A 6,000-nucleotide genomic window follows, 5' to 3' on the forward strand; every position below is an offset into this window, starting at 1 on the left:
GTGGGTGAATCGCTACAACAAGGACTTGCTTATCGGCAAGCAAGTGAACCTTGGATAAAAATCTTGTGTCATCATTTCTCCAAGAATTTCATTGTGTTTATTGATTCTTCACTTGCCATGGCGGTATAACCATCTCTATCACTCCTTTGTATTTACATTGATATATATCTTGTGTAGTGATAGTTTTCTTTACTAGTTGTAATTAGCTATCTTGCTAGCTCTCTAGTATTAGTTGCTAGAATTAGTTTTTGAGTGCCTAGAAAAGTATAGCTCTCTAGACTTATGGATAGGTGGCTTGCAACTCTTTGTAGTGCTAGTGCAAAACTCGCTTACGCCATTTAGTTATCTAACCACATTGTCTTAAGTGTTGTTGTAGAAATTTTTATTAGGCTATTCACCCCCTCTAGCCATTTAGGACCTTTCACCGACCCTCAAGCTTTCAGGCCTACCGTCATGGCAGCGGTTGTGATCATCATGGCACCGTTCTTCGTGGCGATCATCATTCCGACGCGGCAGGCGGTCGGAGCGAGTAGTCCGGGCGACGTTGTCCTTATGCCGTCGATCGGCCTTAGGCAGATCAGATTCGAGGAGATCGTTGACGTAGCCGCATTCAATTTGATTGACAGCTGAGTGAAGTAGTCAGCGTGTCACGATGTTCGAGTAATCGGATGTGGCCCAAACATCTCGCTCGCGGCTTGGCGACGATGGATGTCGGTGAGGGCCACCGGGTGACGGCGATAAGTCGACAACGAGGGATGTCGACGAGGGTGCCGGGTGATGGCAATAAGTCAACAACGAGAGATGTCGACGAGGGCCGACGAGAGCCGTGGCGAGTTGCCGACGAGGGCCGACGAGAGCCATGATGAGTTGTCGACGAGGGCCGACGAGAGCAGCAGCGAGTTGTCGACGAGGGCCGATGAGAGCAGCGGCGGCTAGTTATCGATGAGGGCCGATGAGAACAACGGCGGCGAGTTGTCAACGAGGGCCGACGAGAGCCGTGACGAGTTGTCGACGAGGGCCGACGAGAGCCGCGATGGTGAGTTGTTGACGAGAGCCGTGGTGAGTTGTCAACGAGGGCCGACTAGAGCGGCGGCGGCGAGCTATCGATGAGGGCCGACGAGAGCCGTGATGAGTTGTCGACGAGGGCCGACGAGAGCTGCGGCGTTGAGTTGTTGATGAGAGCCGACGAGAGCCGTGGTGAGTTGTCGACGAGGGCCGACGAGAGCTGCGGCGGCGTGTTGTCGACGAGGGCCGACGGGAGCCATGGCGAGTTGTCGACGAGGGCCGGCGAGAGCCGCAGCGGCGAATATTGATCTTGAGGTCCATCTGGTTCGCCACGGGATCAGCACGCACACCCCCTACCTGGCGCGCCACTGTCGACGAAACCTGATCGGCAGTCTACTGAGGGGTATACACATGGTAGTAGATTGATCGGTGGAGGTGCGTGTAATAGGAACCAGATGGTGACATAGGCGCAGAGACAGCAATTTAGACAGGTTCAGGCCGTCAAGTCGACGTAATATCCTACGTCATGTGTCTTTGGTGGATTGTATTATGAGAGATCTGAGATGCGATAATGAGAGATCTGAGATGAGATGTCTCTAGGCTAATCCCAGGGTTTGTATCTGGATGCCGACTAGGGGACCCCTGCCCCTCCTTATATACTCTGGAGGGGTAGGGTTACAAGGAAAGTATCATAGTCGGCTATATGGTAGGTATTCTATTTGGATTACAATACCTATAAGAGTCCTAGTAAATCATATCGTCTAGATGCCTTACGGGGCACGCCGACCAGTGTCGTGCGCCGCGCGTCTTGATCTTGTGGGCTGGACCACCCCTGCGGGTATCCGGGGTTATACCCCCACAGTGAGAGACGTACAGAAGCAGGCAACAAGGAAGCTACATATGCACCAGAAATAAGGGAAGATGACGATGCCCATCTTGTCATGATGCATGATGGTACAGGAGATGACGTTGCAGGGGTTGGTGCTGGAGAAGGCTGTGGTGGTGGAGAAGGCTGTGGTGGGGAACATGTAACTGTCGCCGTTGGTGTGCGTGCCGCAAGTTTGACTCGGTTTGTAGAAAATGCCTGCAACATTTGTATCTCCAAATAAATTTTTAAAAAACTAGATTCAAAGATCTTTCTAATGATACTAATTATGTACCATAAATATTAATATTTTTTAATATATATTTAGTCAAAGTTGTTTTTCGGGAAGCGAAAACGACAGATATTTAGGGACAAAGGGAGTATCTAGCAAGCTGTTGTACCAGATAGCAAGGTGTTGTTGTGATCATGTCTCAGGTCATGATACCTGTAATGATGGCCATCATACTCTGTAACTGAGACCTGTCGCTGTTGTTCTGTGAAATTGCAGACCAATTATATGGTCCTTTGATTATAGACCAGTTGCTTGATTTTAGACTTAGTAGTCTGTAATTTTCTCTCTCAAGTGTGAACTCTTTTCTTACTAGTGTGAGCTGATGCTGCTGAGTCCAAGCTGCTGCCGTTAGTATTATGAACTAGATGCTTGTAAGAAATGGTATGAACATGCTGCTTGTATGAACTGGAGAACTGCTATTGTGAATAAATAAATACTCACTCATGCGAGAATAAATTGGAGGTTGCTGAGGGCCTCATGCACTGTTTGCTGTTTTATCGCTGTTTGTACTGTTCACACGCCTGTTGCTGTTTATGGCCCGTTTGGGACAGCTTCAACCGGCTTCGGCTTATCTGACAAAACACTGTAGCAACACTGTAGCAAAAAGCCGGTTTTCTCTCTCCTACTTTTCTCTCTTACTGTAGCAAAAACACTGTAGCGCGCGGGGAGAAGCCAGGGAAACTGGCTTGTGCTGCTTTGATGAACAGTGACGGCGTCAGTGAGAGGGGGAGGGGAGGAGAGAGAAAACCGGCTTTTGCTACAGTGCTGCTACAGTATTTTCGATGGATGAGCTGAAACCGGTGCGAGCCGTGCCAAACGGGGCCTACATATCCTTGTTCACCACTATTTGTAACTACTTCCTCTGTCCCAAATTATAAGACGTTTTAGCATTTTTAGATTCATAGCATTTACTATACATCTAGACATAATATATATCTAGGTGTATAGTAAAAGCTATGAATTTAGAAAAGGTCTTATAATTTGGACCGGAGGGAGTATTTACAAGGTTGTTATTGTTCACACAAGTTTTTACTTTTTGCTTTGTTTGTGGGCTAGTATGTGTTATCCTTTATAGTATAAGCTGTACAATGATCCTATGGAGCTGCAAGAACCAGTTCCACCGGCCAATGAGATGGTGACTCCAGATCTGAAATGCATCGCCAAAACTAGCAGCGGCCGTTCAGCCTATTCCTTTGCTGTGATTGGTTGCTTTTTGCAGTGCATGCTGCATGTTTGCAGGCTTTTTCAGCTGTGAGTCCCACTCAGTCAACCCTGGAAGTGCCTCGTGTTGCCAATGTGCCTGAGATTCCTGCTTGGCTGCTTTCCCTTTCACGGACTCATTTTGGCAACCGGACACATCCCTTTAGACTTCATTTCCGTTTGTAGTCTTTTGGAATCATGTCAGGATGTCTGATGGACCGCTGCCTCTCCATCGGTGCCTGCTACCACAAGTGTACCGGGAGAGCAACATGATGAATTGGGAATGGACCTTGGCATGGAAGACCGGGTCGGTCCACGTCCAGGAGCAGTCGGGCGTTTGGGCCTGAATGCCATTTGGCAAGTGTGTACGTGAGTCTGGTTGTATAAAGGGTAGCACCTTCTTGCAAGAGGGGATAAATTATCAACTTTGTAATGAACAATTCCCTAAACTGAATACGAGATTCCTCTGTTCCTCGCCTACTGCTCTGCTTCCTGCCCCCAACTCCGATTCCTCTGCTGCTAACAATCCAGCCTCCTTTTTACCTAGCCTCCTTTGGTTCATATATGACGACGTTCATGACATTATCGATCGAGATGTACTTGTCTTCAGGTCCATTTTCTTTTGTACCCTTCATTTTCTTCTTTCATTTCTGGTTTCGTTTTCTCTGATTAGCCTAACTGCTCATTTCGACACAGGCATTTGCACTACTGATTTCTGACCCTTTAGCTACTTCCATCCTATGCTTTTCCATTAGGTTGTCTCAGCACTATCGATGTCTTTTGCCGTGCTGGCTTGATGTACCGGATCAATTTAAGTATTTCTAGTCTTAGTGACTAGTTAGTTTGGAACCGTTTTATTTGTGTGTACCCTTAAGACAAGTATTTGCAATGCACTGTTGGAAAAGTATTCATATTTGGAATTTGTCATGTTGTCATTTCGAACTTTCAGGATTCATATTGTTTTGTTCTACACTGAAAGTGTGGAAACTGCTATCTGTTTGTTGCTCCAAATTTTTTCCAGCCTTACTTTGTTCGCCAAATGAAACTTGCTTGTTTGCAGAAACTACACAGATAGCAGTAGTTTCACAGTTTTATCAACCTAACTTTGTTGTTCGACATTTTTATCAACGTTAATTTGTGTTACAAAGTAAACTTGCTTGTTTCGATGAATTCACATTTTTTGAATAAATGAATTAGCTATTATCATTTTTTCTATGATATTTTTGAATATATGAATTAGCTATTGTTATCAATTTCCATTTTGTTATTTGAATTTCATTCGAAATGTTGTACCTGTTTTTTGGATTTTGTCTTTGTAACTGCAACCTTAGTTAGTTACACAAGAATATACATTAAGAATCCTGCACATATTTTCTTTTGAGTTTTGACATGGATTATGCACTAGTAACATGCAATTAGAAGTGCATGTATTCATCTAGTTTTCCAGCGTCATATGATTGTTTGTTTGTCCTTAATTTAAAATCGATAAAGTCTTGTTCAATCATTTTTTATTTCTTAATGAATCGTAGCTTTGACTGAATTTTACTTGAAATGTCCAATTTTTTAAAGAAACTCTAATGTTTTCCACCTTGTATTCATGATGTATTTATTATTTCATATTATTTTAAACATGTCAATTTTATTGAGTCTTATATTTATCTTTTTCGTTTAATATCTTCCGTGCACATTAGGGATCCTCATATATTGATACAAAGTTAGTTGCCATGTACTTATTAACAAGTAAGAAATAATGGACTTAGGCCATGTTTGGATCCCATGGACTAGAGTTTAGCCACTAAACTTTAGATTACTGTAGCTAATTTTGAAATATACTTATTTTGAACTATTTTGTTGGGACAAGCGTCCCGAACAGGGTCGAGAGGTGAATGCTCCACAGAGAAGGCCGGAGAAGGCCCCTCGGTGAAGGTTCCATGCAGAGGTCCCGACGAGGGCCCGGCTAGAGAAGGCCTCCCGGCGAATGTTCCAAGCGAAGGCTCCACGGTGAAGTCTTCGCGGAGAATGCTTCATGATGGAACCTCCTTGGAGAAGGTTCCACGATGGAGGCTCCAAAAACACGAGAGGGGAGAGAGTTCGGCAGACTATAAGGGGGGCACTTTAGGGTTTGCATGAGTCCGAGAGAGAGAGAGAGAGAGAGAGAGAGCCCCTTGCCTCTTGCTCTTGGCATTATATATAGGCAATGACATTTTACAAGCGACCCCTTGGTGGGTGAAGATTTTACAAGGTAGTATACTAACTCCTGTATTGGGCCTCTTCAAGGGGGAGTTGGCCCATGTGAATATGAGCTCCCCCAACAATAGCCCCTCAGCTACTAGGTTATGGCCGGTACAACATGACCTAGTAGATGTTCATACAAGAAGAGGCACAATACAATGCGAGGACCGCCTTTCGCAACTCGCTCGTGCACGCCTCACTAAAAACTCCATCCCAAAAAACCTGTAGGAAAAAAGAGCATGGAGAAAAGAGCACGCTCACGACTCCAACTTATACATGTTCTAATTCTTAAGGCTTCTACCTCTGAATGCCTTATTCTTCCGGATGTCTTCACCTTTGGGCTTTGACTTGTCTCTCCACTTCTATGACATGGTTCATTGGCTTTGCCTTACGCGCAAGCCTTCAT

This window comes from Miscanthus floridulus, chromosome 9, assembly GCF_019320115.1.
Source record: "Miscanthus floridulus cultivar M001 chromosome 9, ASM1932011v1, whole genome shotgun sequence".
Lineage (NCBI taxonomy): Eukaryota > Viridiplantae > Streptophyta > Magnoliopsida > Poales > Poaceae > Miscanthus > Miscanthus floridulus.